Below are 19,603 nucleotides of genomic sequence, written 5' to 3'. Positions count from 1 at the left end.
GGCTATTACCGAAGGTTCATCAAAGGCTTTTCGCAATTAGCTTTGCCGTTGACAAAGTTAACTCGCAAAGACACTCCGTTTGTTTGGACTCCTGAGTGCGAGGAGAGCTTTCAGACATTGAAGAAAAAGTTGACCACTGCACCTGTGTTAGTGTTACCTGAGCCGAACGAGCCTTTTGAGGTGTACTGTGATGCATCGTTAAAGGGCCTAGGGTGCGTGCTGATGCAGCACCATAATGTGGTGGCGTATGCCTCACGACAGTTGAGACCTCATGAAGTTAGTTACCCTACGCACGATTTGGAACTCGCTGCGGTTGTGTTTGCCTTGAAGGTGTGGAGGCATTATCTCTATGGGGTTAAGTTCCAAGTTTTCTCTGATCATAAGAGCTTGAAGTATCTCTTTGATCAGAAAGAGCTTAATATGAGGCAGAGAAGGTGGATGGAATTGTTGAAGGACTACGACTTTGAGTTAAATTACCATCCTGGAAAGGTGAATATAGTGGCGGATGCGTTAAGTCGAAAGTCGTTATATGCGTCTTGGATGATGCTTCAAGAGGAGAAGTTGCTCAAGGGATTCGAGAGTCTAAAAATTGGTGCTCGAGAAGTATCTGGAACATTGTGTTTGAGCCGATTAGAAATCTCGAGCGACTTTAAGTCCGAACTCCTAAAGGCTCATGAAAATGATGAAGCGTTATGGAAGGTGTTACCGGCTATCGAGCAAGGAAAACAGTGGAGAGTGTCGGAAGAGAAAGATGGGTTATGGAGATTCAAGGGTAGGATCATGGTGCCGGACGTTGGCACTTTGAGGCAAGATATCTTAAAGGAGGCACATAAAAGCGGATTCTCCATTCACCCGGGAAGTACTAAGATGTACCATGATTTAAAGGCGATGTTTTGGTGGCCGGGTATGAAGAATGATGTGGCGGAATATGTTTCAAAGTGCTTAACTTGTCAAAAGGTAAAGATTGAACATCAAAGACCTTCCGGGATGTTGCAACCCTTAGAGGTTCCGCAATGGAAGTGGGAAAGTATTGCAATGGACTTTGTGTCGGGATTGCCAAGGACTAGGACTGGTTTTGATGCTATCTGGGTGATCGTGGACCGACTGACGAAGTCAGCTCACTTTTTACCCGTTCGGATGACTTACACCCTTGAGGAGCTAGCTCGGTTATACATAAAGGAGATTGTGAGACTCCATGGTGTACCTGCTACTATAATCTCTGATAGAGATCCTCGTTTCACTTCGAGGTTCTGGGGTGCATTTCAGAAAGCTTTTGGAACTCGATTAAGCTTGAGTACAGCGTACCATCCTCAAACAGATGGTCAATCCGAGAGGACGATCCAAACACTAGAGGATATGTTGAGAGCTTGTGTTTTGGACCAACCGGCGAGTTGGGATCGGTATATGCCGTTAGTAGAGTTTGCATACAATAATAGTTACCATGCGAGCATCGGAATGGCTCCGTATGAGGCTTTGTATGGGAGAAAATGTCAATCTCCACTATGTTGGTATGAAGCTGGAGAGAAAGGCTTGTTGGGGCCGGAAATGATAGCTGAGACCACTGAACAAGTCAAGAAGATCCGAGATAGGATGCTTACGGCGCAGAGTCGTCAAAAGAGTTACGCCGATCAAAGGCGGAAGCCCTTAGAATTTGAGGCAGGAGATCATGTTTTCCTGAAAGTTACTCCGACCACAGGAGTAGGTAGAGCGATTAAAGCAAAGAAGTTGAATCCTCGATACATTGGTCCATTTCAGATCTTGGAGAGGATTGGGCCAGTGGCGTATCGGGTGGCTTTACCACCCCATCTTTCAAACCTGCACGACGTATTTCACGTGTCGCAGCTTCGAAAGTACACTCCTGATGCTAGCCATGTGTTAGAACCTGAATCGGTTCAGTTAAGAGAAGATTTGACGCTTCCAGTGGCTCCAGTTAGAATTGACGATACTAGTATCAAACGATTGCGTGGAAAAGAGGTTTCATTAGTCAAAGTGGCTTGGAGTCGAGGCGGTGTTGAAGAACACACTTGGGAACTTGAGTCGGAGATACGAACGGATTACCCGCACTTATTCTCAGGTAATTGAATTTGAATTTTGTGGGCAAAATTCCCAATTAGGTGGGTAGAATGTAAGACCCGGTTAATTAACGGCTAATTAACCCATATATGAGAATTTATTCTAGAAAGCCAAAAATGATATTTTTATGGCTTAATATGATAGAGGAAATTGAGACGAGAATTTCGGTACCAATTTTATAGAATTCGGACCAAGATTGGACCGAACGGGCCAAACCGGGCCAACCGGACCCAAAGTGGGCCCTTGGCCCAACATAACTAAACCAAAACCCTAGTTTTCAGCACTCTCTCTCCTCACAACACACTCAAACCCGCTGAAATTGAAGAGAGGGGAGGAAGAACACTCTCTCAAGTTCTTTCTCTCACTTGATCTTCAAACCACCATAACTTTTGATCTAGAGCTCCGATTGCCGCTCCGTTTGCGGCCACGCGTTCACCGCGGAGAGCTCTACAAAACCCATACAACTAATCTTGAGGTAAGCCACGTGTTTCTGTTCGAAATTCCAGCCCTTATTTTCGAGTTTCATGGGTAAAATGTTGAGATTTTGGGTTCTTTGATGTTATAGGACCCAACTCTCTTGAAGGAGAAGGTTAATCTTGTCTCCTTGGACCTTGGGTGTGGTAAGATTCTCAACCCTAGTGTGATTTTGTTGTTCTATGATGTTTGGGTTTTGAGATGTTGTGTATGGGTATGATGGTTGTGGCTTAGGTTGTGTATATGTGAATATTGGAGCTTGATTGGTGACTTTGAAAAGCTTGGAAAGGGTTTGGTGGTGAAAAATCTGTTCTTGGAGGTGTTGAGGCCTTGAGAGCTTGTGGATAAGTGGTTTGGAAGTGCTCCGGGGGAGCTTGGGAAAATCGGCTAAGGTATGGTTTCGGTTTCCCGTATCTAATATGTAATGTGGTAGGAAATACTTAGGCTAGAGGCCCTAAGATAGGCATTGAATTGTTGATTTTGTTGAATGATTGAGATATATGACGTGGTCATATATGTGATGATGATTATTAAGGCCTTAGTGGTATGATGTATGAGAAATATGCATGTTGTGATATATACTTGATGATTGGTTATGGTTGAATTGTGGGTTGAACCATGTTGATGGTGAGTATGATGTTGATTGTGTACAATAATAATTTATTGGAATTGGTGTTGTTGAGAATTGGCATGAGGAATAGTATATGATATGTCAATGTGTTTGAGTTTGAGCCACTTGGGTGAAGTGGGGTAAAATGATGAGATAGTGATTTTGGTAATTTGTGGTAATGTGTGTCAATGTGTGAATTGAGGAGGCTTGATGTTGAATTTGATATATTTTGATTGATTTCAAAGAAAAGGGATGAACTTGGCATGTTTTGATTGGTTTTGAAAAGAGTTGGAAATGGCTTGTTTTGAAATTGGCACTTTGTGGTTTTGTATGAAAAAATGGTTTTTGGGCACACTTTGGCGGGACATAACTTGGACTACGGATCTCCGTTTTGTACCAAATCTATTTAGAAATGAAATTGGATCCGGGATGTCCATGCCGTTCAAAGAACGGGTGAAAAACGATTTAAAATGAGGAAGTTATGTCCGTTGGAAGATTGGGGTTTAAATCTGTGAATTCTGCAGCTTTTAACTTAGAAAATTTTTAGCAGAATGACCCCTTGCGCGTGGGCGCACCTGGCGCGTACGCGCCGATCTTCCAGAAAGCGCCATCCACGCGTGCGCGTGATGTGCGCGGGCGCGCCGATTGTGCTGCACCCAATGCCCAGCCATTTTCCAGAGAGTTATGCCAGAACTGTGCCAGTGTTGTGCCTAGGGCACGAGAACACCCACGCGTACGCGTGGTTGGCGCGTGCGCGTCGATTGGCAAATCTTTAATCCACGCGTTAGCGTGCATGACGCTTGCGCGTCGATGAGTTTTTGAGGCCATCCACGCGTGCGCGTGGAGTGCGCGTACGCGTGGCCCTGTTTTCATCCCAAAGTTGATTTTTGAGTTTTAAAAGCCAAATCTCATACTTCTAAGCCTCCGATCTCACCATTTATGTCTTAAATCATTATGACATGCCTAGCTATTAAAAAGGGGCTAGTGAATGAGGTAACTTGCGAGTGAAGCAAGGGAAAAATGAATGATCAATGAGGATCAAGATGATTATGTGAGATGCGGAGGATGGTGGTGGAAGTGCTTGTTAAGCCATGGGCCGAAAGGCTATAATTGTTAATGAAACGGCTGGTTATGGATTTAACCGTGAGCCGGAAAGGCTGTGTATAATATGAATATTGGCTGGTTCTGGACTGAACCGTGAGCCGGATGGCTGATATGGATGTTGATCCATGGATGAGAATTCATGCATGCTTATGCTGAATTATTGATAATTGAGATTTGCACTTCCACTATCAGAGGCACGAGATCCCTGGGAGGAAGCAGTGGCTAGCCACCACGTGCTCCAGGTGGAGGCTCGAGACTCTGTTGACCCTATGTCGTAAGTGTGGCCGGGCACTGTGAAAGACCCGGATGAGCTCGCCCCCGAAATATTCACCAGTGAGGGTGATGGATATGGATCATGTTTATGATCAAGTTTATAACGAGTATAACTCGAGTTGGGGATGCGCGACAGAGGGACAGTCCAATGGTTAGCTACCAGGACTTGTCGGGTTGGCTCTATAACCGACAGATGATATCATCAGCCACTAGGGACAGGCATTCATCATATGCATACTATGTGAATTGTTTGAGATTGCCTATTTGACTGCATATTACTTGCTAATTGTCTAAATGTCTTAACTGCTCCTATTTGTATATTCCTTGTCTGATATAACTGTGTTTGCTATAATATACTCCTGCTGGTGGTTGGGAGGTTTGAAGGAATCGGAAAGGGAAGTATTAGTTAGACTGAAGAATCTTTAGTCAGATACCCTTATATGGTTTAGCTTGTTTATAAGCTTTGATATTATCTGGAGGAAGTTCTAGGATTGCCTTTGGCTTTCCTCTATTATTATGTATTATATATGTGGAAGCTGTTACCGTGCTGGGGACCTCTGGTTCTCACCCATGCGGATTTTGTGGTTTTCAGATGCAGGACGCGAGGCTTCTCGTTGAGGCATGCTGGAGACTTCTGGATTAGCGAAGATCCTTTGTTCTTGGGACTCTGTTTTGGTTTATATATCTTGTTTAGATACTTTTATCTCCATTAAATAATACAAACTGTGATGACTCCTTCTAGAGGGGATTTTGGAGAATAGGTTGTATGTATTTGTGTCCCTTTGGGTTTCCTTTGGGGTTTCCTTATTTTATTATATATATATATATATTATTATGCTCGGACCGGTTATCTTCGCAGCCGGATTTTGAGTCTTGATATTCCCGTTTTTGACACTCTTTATATATATGATCTTGCGTTAGCTTATCCTTTGCTCGTTACGTTATCGATCGGAGTGTTGCGCGTTCGAGTTATGGTTTTTGTTTACCCCTTTTTCTACAAAGGCTCCTAGTTATAATCAATTATTCATACTACTATACGTACTAAATTTTTGTTTTAGAGGTCGTAATACCTTGCCATCTCTGAATTATGACTTAAGCATAAGACTCTGTATGGTAGGGTGTTACACATCGTTTGTCTCATCAATCTTGGTGAGGTTAGTCATTCCACTATGGTGAAAATAGCCATGAACCCATCTTGGTTGGCCAAGCCAAGGATGCACCTCTTACTCTCAAAGAGCCTAGAGAAAAATAAGCACACAGCTTGTTTCATATTCAAATCAACTTCAATTTCATTTCATAAACAAATGGTACATGAGTTATTTATACTAGTGAGAAAAGAAAAAACTTTCATGACTTAAGCAATATGAGACTTGTATTCCCTTATTACAAGTAACTAATATAATTAACCTACTAACTCTATTTGCTCTCACGTCATTCTCCCTAGGTTGGAAAAAACTTTTGTGTAAAAAGACTTGTGACAGCAGATGATCTCATTGTTGAATCTGTAAAATCCGTAAAATTAGTAAATAATTAGCTAATAAATTAATTATCAAATAAATTAGAAATAAAATTTTATAGTTTAGTGAAGTAGAACTAATTAAAATAAGAATTTTGAATCTAATTTAAAAAAATTTGGCCCAAGATTAGGCCGAACCAGATGAATCGGGCCCAAGGGCCCAACCAACCCACTTATACAACATGAGCTTCAGCTCATTTCTTCCCTAAACACGTTGAAAACACGTTGGAAGGGGGAGGAGCTTGGGAAAGGAACTCAAACCCTTGTCTCCCATTCAAATTGCCATAACTTTCTACTCCGAGCTCCGATCGCCGCACCATTTATGGCCATGCGACCACAACATCGAGCTCTACAAAGCTCAATACTTAAATAGGTAAGAAAGTCACTTTTAAGTTTTGATTTTCTCCTTCCCCAATTTCGAAAATCCTATGGTTTGGGGTGTTGAGATTTTGTTGATTTTGATGTTTAGGATCAAGTTAACTTAGTGGGCATACTGGATTTTAGCTCAATTCTTCCGTTGGGAAGGTGAGAAACATTTAATCCTTGTCAAGTTATCTAATTAGTGAATTTTATGGTAATTTTAGTATTATTTTGTACTCTTGACCCTCTACTCTTGTCTTTTATATATATATATATATATATGTTAGTGAACTTTAGTTTTCAGATGTAGGTTGAGAGGCACCTTGCTAGGTGTCTGGAGTTCTGCAGCGAAGTGGTTATCTTTGGATCTTTTGTTATATATATATATAACCAGATCCCAAGTGTGTGCTTTGTCAAGTGCCTGTAATTCTTCTTGCATTGCTTGTTGCCAATTTGGGTTTGAGGAGGCTTCTCTGAATGTCTTAGGTTCATGTTGATGAAGAATAGTAGAAAAGCAATGGTAATCAAGAAGATGAGGAGGTGGATTCCTTACCCTAGAAGAACGAGCGGGAGGCAGAGGCATGACGGTAGGAGCAGGATCATCGTCCGGTCTGGAATCATCGGGAGATGGAGAAGGCGGAGGAACAGGAGGCTGTGGAGGGTCACTCAAGATAGAACCTGTAGAATCATCACTAGGAAAAAGATCAACATTGGGGTTAGTAAACAAAGGTGACTGAGTAGTAGGAATCGACTCAAAGGATGAGAACCGAGAAAACATGTGGTGCTCCCAGAAGACAACATGACGAGATATACGAATACGCTTAGAGAGAGGATCCCAACAACGATAACCCTTGTGTTCAGTGCCATAACCAAGAAAACAACACATACGAGCTCGAGGTTCAAGTTTACTATGTTCATGAGGTTGAAGAAGAACAAAACATACACAACCGAAAACTCGAAGAGAACTATAATCTGGGGGGGTATGATAAAGACGCTCAAAGGGAGTAACATTACCAAGAACAGAGGAAGGGAGTCTATTGATAACATGAACAGCAGTAAGAACAACTTCACCCGAAGTACGCTCAGGACACGAAGAAGAAAGGAGTATTGCACGGACAGAGTCAAGAATGTCACGGTGTTTGCGTTCAGCTCTACCATTTTGTTGAGATGTACCAGGACAAGAAAACTCAGACAGAGTACCCTGTTCTGCAAGAAAGGCTAAGAGTTTGGAATCACGGTATTCCATAGCATTATCACGTCGGAAAACCTTAATGACCTTGGAAAACTGAGTTTTAATCATAGTAGCAAAGTTGATATAGATCTGAGGTAACTCATGGCGATTAGTCATCAAATAAACCCAAGTAAAATGAGAATAATCATCAATGAAAACGACAAAGTATCGAGTTCCACCCATAGAGGCAGTGGGAGCGGGGCCCCAAACATCAGAGTGAATGATATCAAAAGGCGAGCAAGCAAGAGATGAATTATTGTGAAAAGATAAAGCAGGTTGTTTGGAAGTTTGGCAAAAAATGCAATCAAAAGATTCATTTGAAACCTGACCTAAAACACCCTGAGACAGAAGAGGACGCAGTTTTCCTAAGGATGTGTGGGCAAGACGTTGATGCCATAAGTGAAGGGTAGAGGGAGAAGAAGCAGCACAGAGATTTGGTACAGGAGGAATATGAAGACTTTCGAGTTCAAACAACCTTCCGACCTTACGTCCAGTCCCGATGATTTGTCCCGTCCGAGGATCCTGTACACGCAACCAGAAACAGAAAAGGTGACGTCAAAACCCAAATCAACAAGTTGACCAACAGAAATAAGATTGAAGTTTAATTTGGGAATGTAGTAAGTATCAGGAAGAGTAAGAGATGACTGAGATATAGAACCCTTGTGTGTTGCGTGCAAGAGGGAGCCATTTGCAGTATTGACAGAAGGTCCATTTGTAGTTGTAGACATGGACGAGAAAATATTACGCAACGGAGACATGTGATTAAAGCAACCCGAGTCAAAGTACCATTTAGAATTACCTAGAGGGGTCGATAAAGCAGTAGGGGTATTACCAGAAACAGAGAGAAGACGCGGTAGAAGAGACGTAATATTAGATAGAGAGACAGGAGACAGGTTGAAAGGTGCAGAGGTGGTAGGTGCAGTAGTAGCAGCAACAACAGAAGCAGGCGCAGGACGTGGTGGACGAGTAGGACAGGTAGTAATCAAATGTCCCGAGAGCTTGCAATAACGGCAGAACAACTGTGAACAATGGTAGCTAATATGCCCTTTCTGGTGGCATGTGCGACATTCAATAGAGGGGCAGACGGAGAAAAGGTGCCCAAAACGGTTGCAGTTTCGACAGAATGTATCCTTTCTGTCTGTGGCAACAAAAACATCCGACTTTTCCATAACAGTAGTCACACAAATCAAAGAGAGGAGAGAAAACTGCAATTTCGAAGCAGAAAATGAGAAATCGGAGTGCAAAATCGGAAAGAGCTCACCAAAAAACCTTAGGGAGGGTCCCGATTGGCAGCCACGTCAGCGCCACGTCAGCGGTCAGCACCACGTCAGCGAGTGACGACACGTGGCAGCACCGGATAGGCGGAAGGAGGCACGCTGGCGACAGGTGGCACGCGGGTCGAAAGGGCGGATCGGGTCGGGTCGTCGCGGGTCAGGGTTACCCAACAGCTTGCGTGTGACACGTGGACGCTCCAGGGACGTCCGATTTGCACGAAGATCCAACGGCTGCGGAAACTTCTGGATGAGAAAAGAATGGTGGTGGACAGCAACATTTGGAGGGCGCGTGGGGGCGCGTGCGGTGGTCTCTGGCGGCGATCTTGGCAGCGTTGGAAAGCTGACGGAGAGAAGAACACGATGATACCGGAGGTGACGAACCAAAGCGTCGGAAACAGGTCGAAAAAGGCGAGCAAAGAGGCACGGGTGGAAGCTGGAAGGAAGAGCAACCTGGTCGTGGCAGCGTCTTTCGGCGGCGCGTGGAGGCGCGTCTGGCGGCGGATGAAGGCAGTTCTAGTTGCGTTGGAATCAGGGAGACAAGACGAACAAAATGGTTATGGGGGTGACGAACCAAAGCGTCGAAAAGAGAACGAAAAAGGAGGCCAAAGAACACTGCCAGAAAGGAAAAACAATGGGACTAGGAATTAATATTCATTGAAAAAAAAAGACCTAAGCTCTTGATACCATGTATATATATACTTGCTTTATTTTGTACCTCTTAGAGGTTTATGGAGAACTAGGGTTTTAAACATGTATTTTGGGTTATGGGTTGTATATTTTGTATGTAAATATTTTCCGGCCAGCTTTAGCTTCGCAGGCTGAGTTAGGAGCTTGTTATTTTGTACTCTTGACCCTCTATTCCTACTTTCTGTTTATTTATGCTTACAATCTTTAGTTTTCTTCATACCCAAGTTTTCCGTTTGCGTGAGCGTTACGACTTTTGTTTTGAAACTTTCCTTCAAAGGCTCTTCATTATAAAAATCTTTTTTCACTATTATTATATGTAAAATTTTACTTTTAAAGGTCGTAATACTTTGCCACCTAAGTTTTATGACTTAAGCATAAGGCTCTATGTGGTAGGGTGTTACAGAATCCACACCAAAAGATCCTATTGGTGACTCCACGCCAAAGACTTGCACTCACAAGTCAGATAAAATTTTACAAAATCCGTGGCAGCAGACGATCTCATTGACGAATCTACACCAAAAGATCCCATTAGCAAATCCATGCCAAACACCTGCACCCACAAATCAAATAAAATTCTACTAAAGTAAGGTGAAGGTCGCGAGGACCGACCTTGCTCTGATACCAAACTGACGCCAGGACGTCGTTTGTCTCACCAATCTTGGCGAGGTTAGCAATCCCACTATGGTGAAAATAGCCATGAACCCACATTGGTTGGCCAAGCCAAGGATGCACCTCTTACTCTCAAAGACGAGCCTAGAGAAAAATAAGCACACAGCTTATTTCATATTCAAATCAACTTCAATTTCATTTCATAAACAAATGGTACATGAGTTATTTATACTAGTGAGAAAAAAAACCTTCATGACTTAAGCAATGTGGGACTATTAGATAACACAAAGTTCACTATCCTAAGCAATATAGGACTTGTATTTCCTTATTACAAATAACTAATATAATTAACCTACTAACTCAACTTGCTCTAGCGTCAGTTAAAAACGTTAATCTTAAGCTAATAACTTCAAATTATTTACATCTTTTTCTCACATAAATATATAATTTCTATGAATAAATAGATTTTTTCATATTCAATACACATCTTGAGTCAAGTATGACAATAATCAATTTACAAAGATGCAAGTAGCTACTATTTTTTAGAATTAATAAGTGTTGATTACAGAAACAGAAAATAAATTGAAAGATAAGCTTACCTCTTCAAATTAAGTTCATTATTTAACATTTTTTTCTCTTAATTTCTGAAATTAAGTTTGGTGTCCCCTTAATTGTTTTATTCTTCCTAGTTATTTTACTTATTGAGTTTAAATTTTATACTCCTTTTTACTTATTAGTTATTTTATTTTCTTAATTATTCAGTTTATTTTCTTTATTTTATTTTTCTTTTATTTTTGTTTTCTTTTATATTTTATTTTATTTTCCTTTATGTTCTTTCTTCTTTGCTTGCCTGTTTATCACATGGTGCGTTTAATTATGTTTGATGCTTTGTGCTAAGGAAAAATAGTGGAGAGAGATCACATGGGTTATTACTCACACCTAAGGAGTGATTATTATTATTGTGGATGGAGAAACTACCCAAATTTTGGTTGGCAAAGTCAAAATCAAAGAAACTTCAGTGCTCCATGTTCCAACTATCAAGAACCAACATCTCCATATTCATACCGAGAACCACCACCTCTCTATCCATATCAAGAACCATCATCTTTCTACCCATATCAAGAGCCACCATCTCTTTATTCATATCAAGAACCATCATCTCTTGAGCTTTTCATGAAAGAATTCATACATGATATAAGGATGAGTGTCAAAAATGTAGAGAAATATGTGGAGTTTATTATCAAGTCCCAGAAAAAGGAACAAGCAAATTCCTTCCCAAGAGATATAATGCAAGATCCTATGGAAGAAAGTGAGGAAATCAATCAAAGGAGTTCATACTCTAGTGAATTAGAGAACTCTCCACCCTCACACATGGAAGAAGAGGAAGATGCACAAACAAAGAAGGAAGATGCACAAAAAAAGGAGGTTGTAAGGAACGAAAACAATTATGGGAATCTACACTCTAATGAAGCAGAGAGTGGCATAGAGGGTGAGTTTCTTGAACCACCAATTCAAGAAGTTCTTGATGAAGGGTTGATGAGCGGATATTTTATACGCTTTTTGGGGTTAATTTCATATAGATTTTAGTATGTTTTAGTTGGTTTTTAGTTTATTTTCATTAGTTTCTAGGCAAAATTCATATTTCTGGACTTTACTATGAGTTTGTGTGTTTTTCTGTAATTTCAAGTATTTTCTGGCTGAAATTGAGGGAGCTGAGCAAAAATCTGATTCAGGCTGAAAAAGGACTGCTGATGTTGTTGGATTCTGATCTCCCTGCACTCAAAATAGATTTTCTGGAGCTACAGGACTTCAAATGGCGTGCTTCCAATTGAGTTGGAAAGTAGACATCCAGGGCTTTCCAGAAATATATAATAGTCCATACTTTGCCTAAGGATAGATGACATAAACTGGCGTTCAACGCCAGTTCTCTGCCCAATTCTGGCGTCCAGCACCAGAAACAAGTTGCAAGTTGGAGTTCAACGCCAGAAAAGGATCCAAAACTGGCGTTGAACGCCCAAAACAGCCCCAGGCACGTGAAAGCTTTAGTCTCAGCCCCAACACACACCAAGTGGGCCCCAGAAGTGGATTTCTGCACTATCTATTATAGTTTACTCATTTTCTGTAAACCTAGGTTACTAGTTTAGTATTTAAACAACTTTTAGAGATTTATTTTGTATCTCATGACATTTTAGATCTGAATTTTGTACTCTTTGACGGCATGAGTCTCTAAACTCCATTGTTGGGGGTGAGGAGCTCTGCTGTGTCTCGATGAATTAATGCAAGTATTTCTATTTTCCATTCAAACATGTGTGTTCCTATCTAAGATATCCATTCGCACCTAACTATGGAGAAGGTGATGATCAGTGACACTCATCACCTTCCTCAATCCATGAACGTGTGTCTGACAATCACCTCCGTTCTACATCAGATTGAATGAATATCTCTTAGATTCCTTAATCAGAATCTCCGTGGTATAAGCTAGATTGATGGCGGCATTCATGAGAATCCGAAAAGTCTAAACCTTGTCTGTGGTATTCTGAGTAGGATTCTGGGATTGGATGACTATGACGAACTTCAAACTCGCGAGTGCTGGGCGTAGTGACAGACGCAAAAGGATAGTAAATCCTATTCTGGTACGACTGAGAACCTGCAGATGATTAGCCGTGCGGTGACAGCGCACTTGGACCCTTTTCACTGGAAGGATGGATGGTAGCCATTGACAACGGTGATCCACCAACACACAGCTTGCCATAGAAGGACGTGCGTGCGTGAATCAGTGGACAGAGGAAATCAGAGATTCAGAAGACAAAGCATCTCCAAAACTCCAACATATTCTCCATTACTGCATAACAAGTAACCTTTAACCCATGCTCTCTTGTTTATTCACAATTCAACTGATAAATATAATTGACTTCCTGACTAAGAATTGCAAGATAACCATAGATTGCTTCAAACCAACAATCTCCGTGGGATTCGACCCTTACTCACGTAAGGTATTACTTGGACGACCCAGTGCACTTGCTGGTTAGTGGTACGAGTTGTGAAAAGTGTGATTCACAATTCGTGCACCAAGCTTTTGGTGCCGTTGCCGGGGATTGTTCGTGTTTGAACAACTGACGGTTTATTTTGTTGCTTAGATTAGGAAAATTTTTCTTTTTGGTTTAGAGTCTCTTATTATTGTTCTTGGTTAAAAATATCCTTCTTCAAAACAAGTGTTACATTTATTGCCCAATTGGCTAGAGTGTTGGTTTATGTTCTTGATGATTGGGCACCAGTTTTATTAAAAATCTTTTTCAAAAATATTTTTTTCCTTGATTAATTCTTGTGCCAAATTTTAAGTTTGGTGTTTTCTTGTTGATTTTTTCTTTGGTTTTCGAAAATTTTATTTTGGTTTTCAAAAAATTTTAAGTTTGGTGTTCCTTATTCATGTTCTTGTGTTCTTGTGAATCTTCAAAGTGTTCTTGAGTTTTTCCTTGTGTCTTGATCTTAAAATTTTTAAGTTTGGTGTTCCTTGGTGTTTTCCCTCCAAAAATTTTCGAAAACAAGGAGCATTAGATCTAAAAATTTTAAATCTTGTGCTATTTTATTGTTTTTCTCTCTCCTCCTTAAATTCAAAAATATATTTTCTCTCTTTTTTTTTAAAAGTAAATTTTCGAAATCTATCTCTAAAATTCATATTTTTGTTTCAAAATTTAAAACTTTTTTCAAAAATCATCATATCCTTTTCAAAATTTCCTAACCACTTTCTCTCTCCTCATTTTTTTTTCGAAAATCTTCACCTATTTTTATTTATTTTATTTTAATTTATTTTTTTTCGAAATAAGTAAATTATTAAATAAATAAAAATATTTTTTCTATTTTACATCATCTTCCTTTCTCCATCATGGACCTAAGAGGAAATGAATAGTCCAAGAGGACTCTGGGGTCATATGCTAACCCCTCTACTGCTTCATATGGGAGTAGTATCTGCATACCCTCCATTGGAGTCAGTAGCTTTGAGTTGAATCCTCAGCTCATTATCATGGTGCAGCAAAGTTGCCAGTATTCTGGTCTTCCACAGGAAGAACCTACAGAGTTTCTGGCACAATTTCTACAAATTGCTGACACAGTACATGATAAGGAAATAGATCAAGATGTCTACAGACTATTACTATTTCCATTTGCTGTAAAAGATCAAGCTAAGAGGTGGTTAAATAACCAACCTAAGGCCAGCATAAGGACATGGAAACAGCTGACAGAAAAATTCCTGAATCAATACTTTCCCCCAAAATGGATGACACAGCTAAGGCTGGACATCCAAGGCTTTAAACAAGGAGATAATGAATCTCTTTATGATTCCTGGGAGAGATACAGAGAGATGCTACGAAAATGCCCCTCTGAAATGTTTTCAGAGTGGGTTCAGTTAGACATCTTCTATTATGGGCTTGCAGAAGGAGCTCAGATGTCTCTAGATTACTCAGCTGGTGGATCTATCCACATGAAAAAGACAATTGAAGAGGCTCAAGAGCTCATTGATACAGTTGCCAGGAATCAGCATCTGTACCTAAGCAGTGACCCTTCCATGAAAGAAGAGGTTAAAACAGTAACTGCTGAACTCAGCCCTGTAAAACAAGCTGCTGAATTCAATCAGCAATTGGATTTTCTAACAAAGCAGTTAGCCGAATTCAAGGATAAACTACAAGAGACAAGGATGGCTAATATAAATATGGAAGAACAATTGAAGCAAACAAAGCAGCAGTTGTCAAGACAAATAACAGAAGAATGCCAAGCAGTTCAATTAAGAAGTGGAAAAACATTAAATACCCCACCTCAAGGCAGCAAAGAGCTAAGGAATGAGAAAACCACCCAAAATTCACCTGAGGACAGTAAGAGCCCAGGGAAAAGTAATTCTGGCGTTAAAACGCCAGAAATCTGGTGGAAGGCTGGCGCTGAACGCCCAGACCATGCCCAAGACTGGCGTTCAACGCCAGTAACAAGCAAGGACTGGTGTTTAACGCCAGAAACAAGCAAGGATCTGGCGTTGAACGCCCAAAATGGGCAAGATCTGGTGCTGAACGCCCAAAATGGGCACAGTTCTGGCATTCAGACGCCAGGAACAGACAAGGAGTTGGCATCTCACGTCACTCCAGCTTCTAACTCTGGCACTCAATTGCCAGTGAGGGATCAGACACACACAAGTGCTGATGACAATCCCTCTAAAAAGGCCTCTTCAACCACTTCTGTAGGCAATAAACCTACAACAACTAAGGTTGAGGAATATAAAGCCAAGATACCTTATCCTCAAAAACTCCGGAAAGAGGAGCAGGATAAGCAATTTGCTCGCTTTGCAGATTATCTCAGGACTTTTGAAATAAAGATTCCATTTACAGAGGCACTTGAGCAAATACCTTCTTATGCCAAGTTCATGAAAGAGATCTTGAGTCATAAGAAGGATTGGAGAGAAACTGAAAGAGTTCTCCTCACTGAAGAATGCAGTGCAGTCATTTTGAAAAGCTTTCCTGAAAAGCTTAAAGACCCTGGGAGTTTTCTGATACCATGCACATTAGAAGGTAGTTGCACCAAGACAGCTTTATGTGATCTTGGGGCAAGCATCAACCTAATACCAGCATCCACTATCAGAAAGCTTGGCTTAACTGAAGAAGTTAAACCAACTCGGATATGTCTCCAACTTGCTGATGGCTCCATTAAATACCCATCAGGCGTGATTGAAGACATGATTGTCAGAGTTGGGCCATTCGCCTTTCCCACTGACTTTGTAGTGCTGGAAATGGAGGAGCACAAGAGTGCTACTCTCATTTTAGGAAGACCCTTCCTAGCAACTGGACAAACCCTCATTGATGTCCAACAAGGGGAAATAACCCTGAGAGTCAATGATGATGAGTTTAAGTTGAATGCTGTTAAAGCCATGCAGCATCCAGACACATCAAAAGACTGCATGAAAGTTGATCTTATTGACTCTTTGGTAGAAGAGATCAACATGGCTGAGAGTCTCGAATCAGAGTTGGAAGACATCTTTAAAGATGTTCAGCCTGATTTGGAGGATTCAGAGGAGATGAAAGATCCTCTGAAATTTCCTCTGGAAGAGGAAAAACTTCCTAAACTCGAGTTCAAACCATTACCACCATCCCTGAAATATGTATTTCTGGGAGAAGGTGACACTTTTCCAGTGGTCATAAGCTCTGCTTTAAATCCACAGGAAGAGGAAGCACTTATTCAAGTGCTAAGGACACACAAGACAGCTCTTGGGTGGTCCATAGGTGACCTTAAGGGCATAAGCCCAGCTAGATGCATGCATAAAATCTTATTGGAGGATAATGCTAAACCAGTAGTTCAACCACAGAGGCGGCTAAATCCAGCCATGAAGGAAGTGGTGCAGAAAGAGGTCACCAAATTACTAGAGGCTGGGATTATCTATCCTATTTTTGATAGCCCCTGGGTGAGCCCTGTCCAAGTCGTCCCAAAAAAGGGAGACATGACAGTGATTCATAATGAAAAAAATGAACTGGTTCCTACAAGAACAGTTACAGGGTGGCGCATGTGTATTGACTACAGAAGGCTCAATACAGCCACCAGAAAGGATCATTTTCCTTTACCATTCATAGACCAAATGCTAGAAAGACTGGCAGGTCATGATTATTACTGCTTTTTAGATGGCTACTCAGGCTATAACCAGATTGCAGTAGATCCCCAGGATCAAGAGAAAATAGCATTCACATGTCCATCTGGAGTGTTTGCTTATAGAAGGATGCCATTTGGGCTGTGTAATGCGCCTGCAACCTTCCAGAGATGCATGCTCTCTATTTTCTCTGATATGGTGGAAAAATTTCTGGAAGTCTTCATGGATGACTTCTCAGTATATGGAGACTCATTCAGCTCCTGTCTTGATCACCTGAAACTTGTCCTGAAGAGATGCCAAGAGACCAACCTAGTCTTAAACTGGGAAAAATGTCACTTCATGGTGACTGAAGGGATTGTCCTTGGGCATAAAATCTCAAACAAGGGAATAGAGGTAGATCAAGCAAAAATAGAGGTAATTGAAAAATTACCACCACCTGCCAATGTTAAGGCAATCAGAAGCTTTCTGGGGCATGCAGGATTCTATAGGAGGTTTATAAAGGATTTTTCAAAAATCACAAAACCTCTAAGCAATCTGCTAGCTGCTGACACGCAATTTGTGTTTGACACAGAGTGTCTGCAGGCGTTTGAAACGCTGAAAGCTAAGCTGGTCACAGCACCAGTTATTTCTGCACCAGACTGGACATTACCATTTGAGCTAATGTGTGATGCCAGTGATCACGCCATTGGTGCAGTATTGGGACAGAGGTATGACAAGCTTCTGCACGTCATTTATTATGCTAGTCGCGTTTTAAATAATGCCCAAAAAAATTACACAACCACAGAAAAAGAATTACTTGCAGTGGTTTATGCCATTGACAAGTTCAGATCATACTTAGTAGGATCAAAAGTGATTGTGTATACTGACCATGCTGCTCTTAAATATCTACTCACAAAGCAGGATTCAAAACCCAGGCTCATCAGATGGGTGTTGCTTCTGCAAGAGTTTGATATAGAAATAAGAGACAGAAAAGGGACAGAGAACCAAGTGGCTGATCATCTGTCCCGGATAGAGCCAGTAGAAGGGACGTCCCTCCCCTCTCTTGAGATCTCTGAGATTTTTCCAGATGAGCATTTATTTGCCATTCAGGAAACACCATGGTTTGCCAATATTGCAAACTATAAAGCTGCAAGGTTCATACCCAAAGAGTACAACAGGCAACAAAAGAAAAAATTAATCACTGATGCAAAGTACTACTTGTGGGATGAACCCTATCTCTTTAAGAGATGTGTAGACGGAATAATCCGTAGGTGTGTTCCTAGAGAAGAAGCACAGAGGATCCTATGGCATTGCCATGGATCTCAATATGGAGGCCATTTCGGAGGTGAGCGAACAGCCACCAAGGTCCTCCAATGTGGCTTCTATTGGCCCACACTCTATAAAGATTCCCGAGAGTTTGTACGTAACTGTGACAGTTGCCAAAGAGCTGGTAAAATGCCTCATGGTTATGCCATGCCTCAACAAGGAATCTTGGAGATTGAGTGGTTTGACGTATGGGAAATTGACTTCATGGGACCTTTCCCACCATCATTCTCAAACACTTATATTCTGGTGGCAGTTGACTATGTATCAAAATGGGTTGAGGCCATTGCCACACCCACCAATGATACTAAAACAGTGCTGAAGTTCCTCCAGAAATATATCTTCAGCAGGTTTGGGGTCCCTAGAGTACTAATCAGTGATGGGGGCACTCACTTCTGCAACAAACAACTTTACTCTGCCATGGTCCGGTATGGGATTCACCACAAGGTGGCGACTCCATATCATCCATAGACTAATGGACAAGCTGAAGTCTCTAACAGAGAGCTAAAAAGAATCCTAGAACGGACTGTAAATACCCGTAGAAAGGATTGGGCAAGAAGCTTGGATGATGCTCTGTGGGCATATAGAACAACATTCAAGACTCCTATAGGGACCTCTCCATACCAACTGGTCTATGGTAAGGCATGTCACCTGCCCGTGGAACTGGAACATAAAGCCTACTGGGCAACCAGATTCCTGAACTTTGATGCCAAATTAGCTGGAGAAAAAAGATTGCTCCAGCTAAATGAGCTGGAGGAATTCAGATTCACTGCTTTCGAAAATGCCAAGCTTTATAAAGAAAAATAAAAAAAGTGGCATGACAGAAAGCTGTCATCTAGAATCTTTGAACCAGGACAAAATGTTCTGTTGTTCAACTCCAGGCTCAGGCTATTCCCCGGAAAACTGAAGTCCCGGTGGAGGGGACCATATGTGATTACAAGTGTATCACCATATGGTTATGTGGAGCTTCAAGATATTGATTCTGATAAGAAGTTCATTTTCAATGGACAGAGAATCAAGCACTATCTTGAAGGCAATGTTGAGCAAGAGTGCTCAAGGCTGAAGCTAGACTAAAAGCTCAGCAAGGTCCAGCTAAAGACAATAAAGAAGCGCTTGCTGGGAGGCAACCCAGCCATGGGGCATCAATCCTCTAAGCATTTTGCCCTATTTTTATTTTTATTTGTTTATATAAAGTTCATTGATAACAAGGTAAAGAATCAATTGTATAAGTTCACAGGGTTACAGAAGGATTCTGCACACAAAACAGAGAAAAAGAGCTCACTGGCAAGAAAACGCCAGTAAAACTCTGTTTTGGGCGTTCAACGCCCAAAATAAGCATCCACTGGGCGTTGAACACCAGTAAGGATAGCCATCTGGGCGTTAAACGCCAGAAAGGGGCATCTTCTGGGCGTTGAACGCCAGAAAGAAGCTCCTTCTGGGCGTTCAACGCCAGATTTACAGCGTCCTGGGCGTT

The sequence above is a fragment of the Arachis ipaensis genome, chromosome B6 (assembly GCF_059453495.1).
Source record: "Arachis ipaensis isolate K30076 ecotype BB chromosome B6, ASM5945349v1, whole genome shotgun sequence".
Lineage (NCBI taxonomy): Eukaryota > Viridiplantae > Streptophyta > Magnoliopsida > Fabales > Fabaceae > Arachis > Arachis ipaensis.
Note: the sequence above shows the minus strand (reverse complement) of the source record.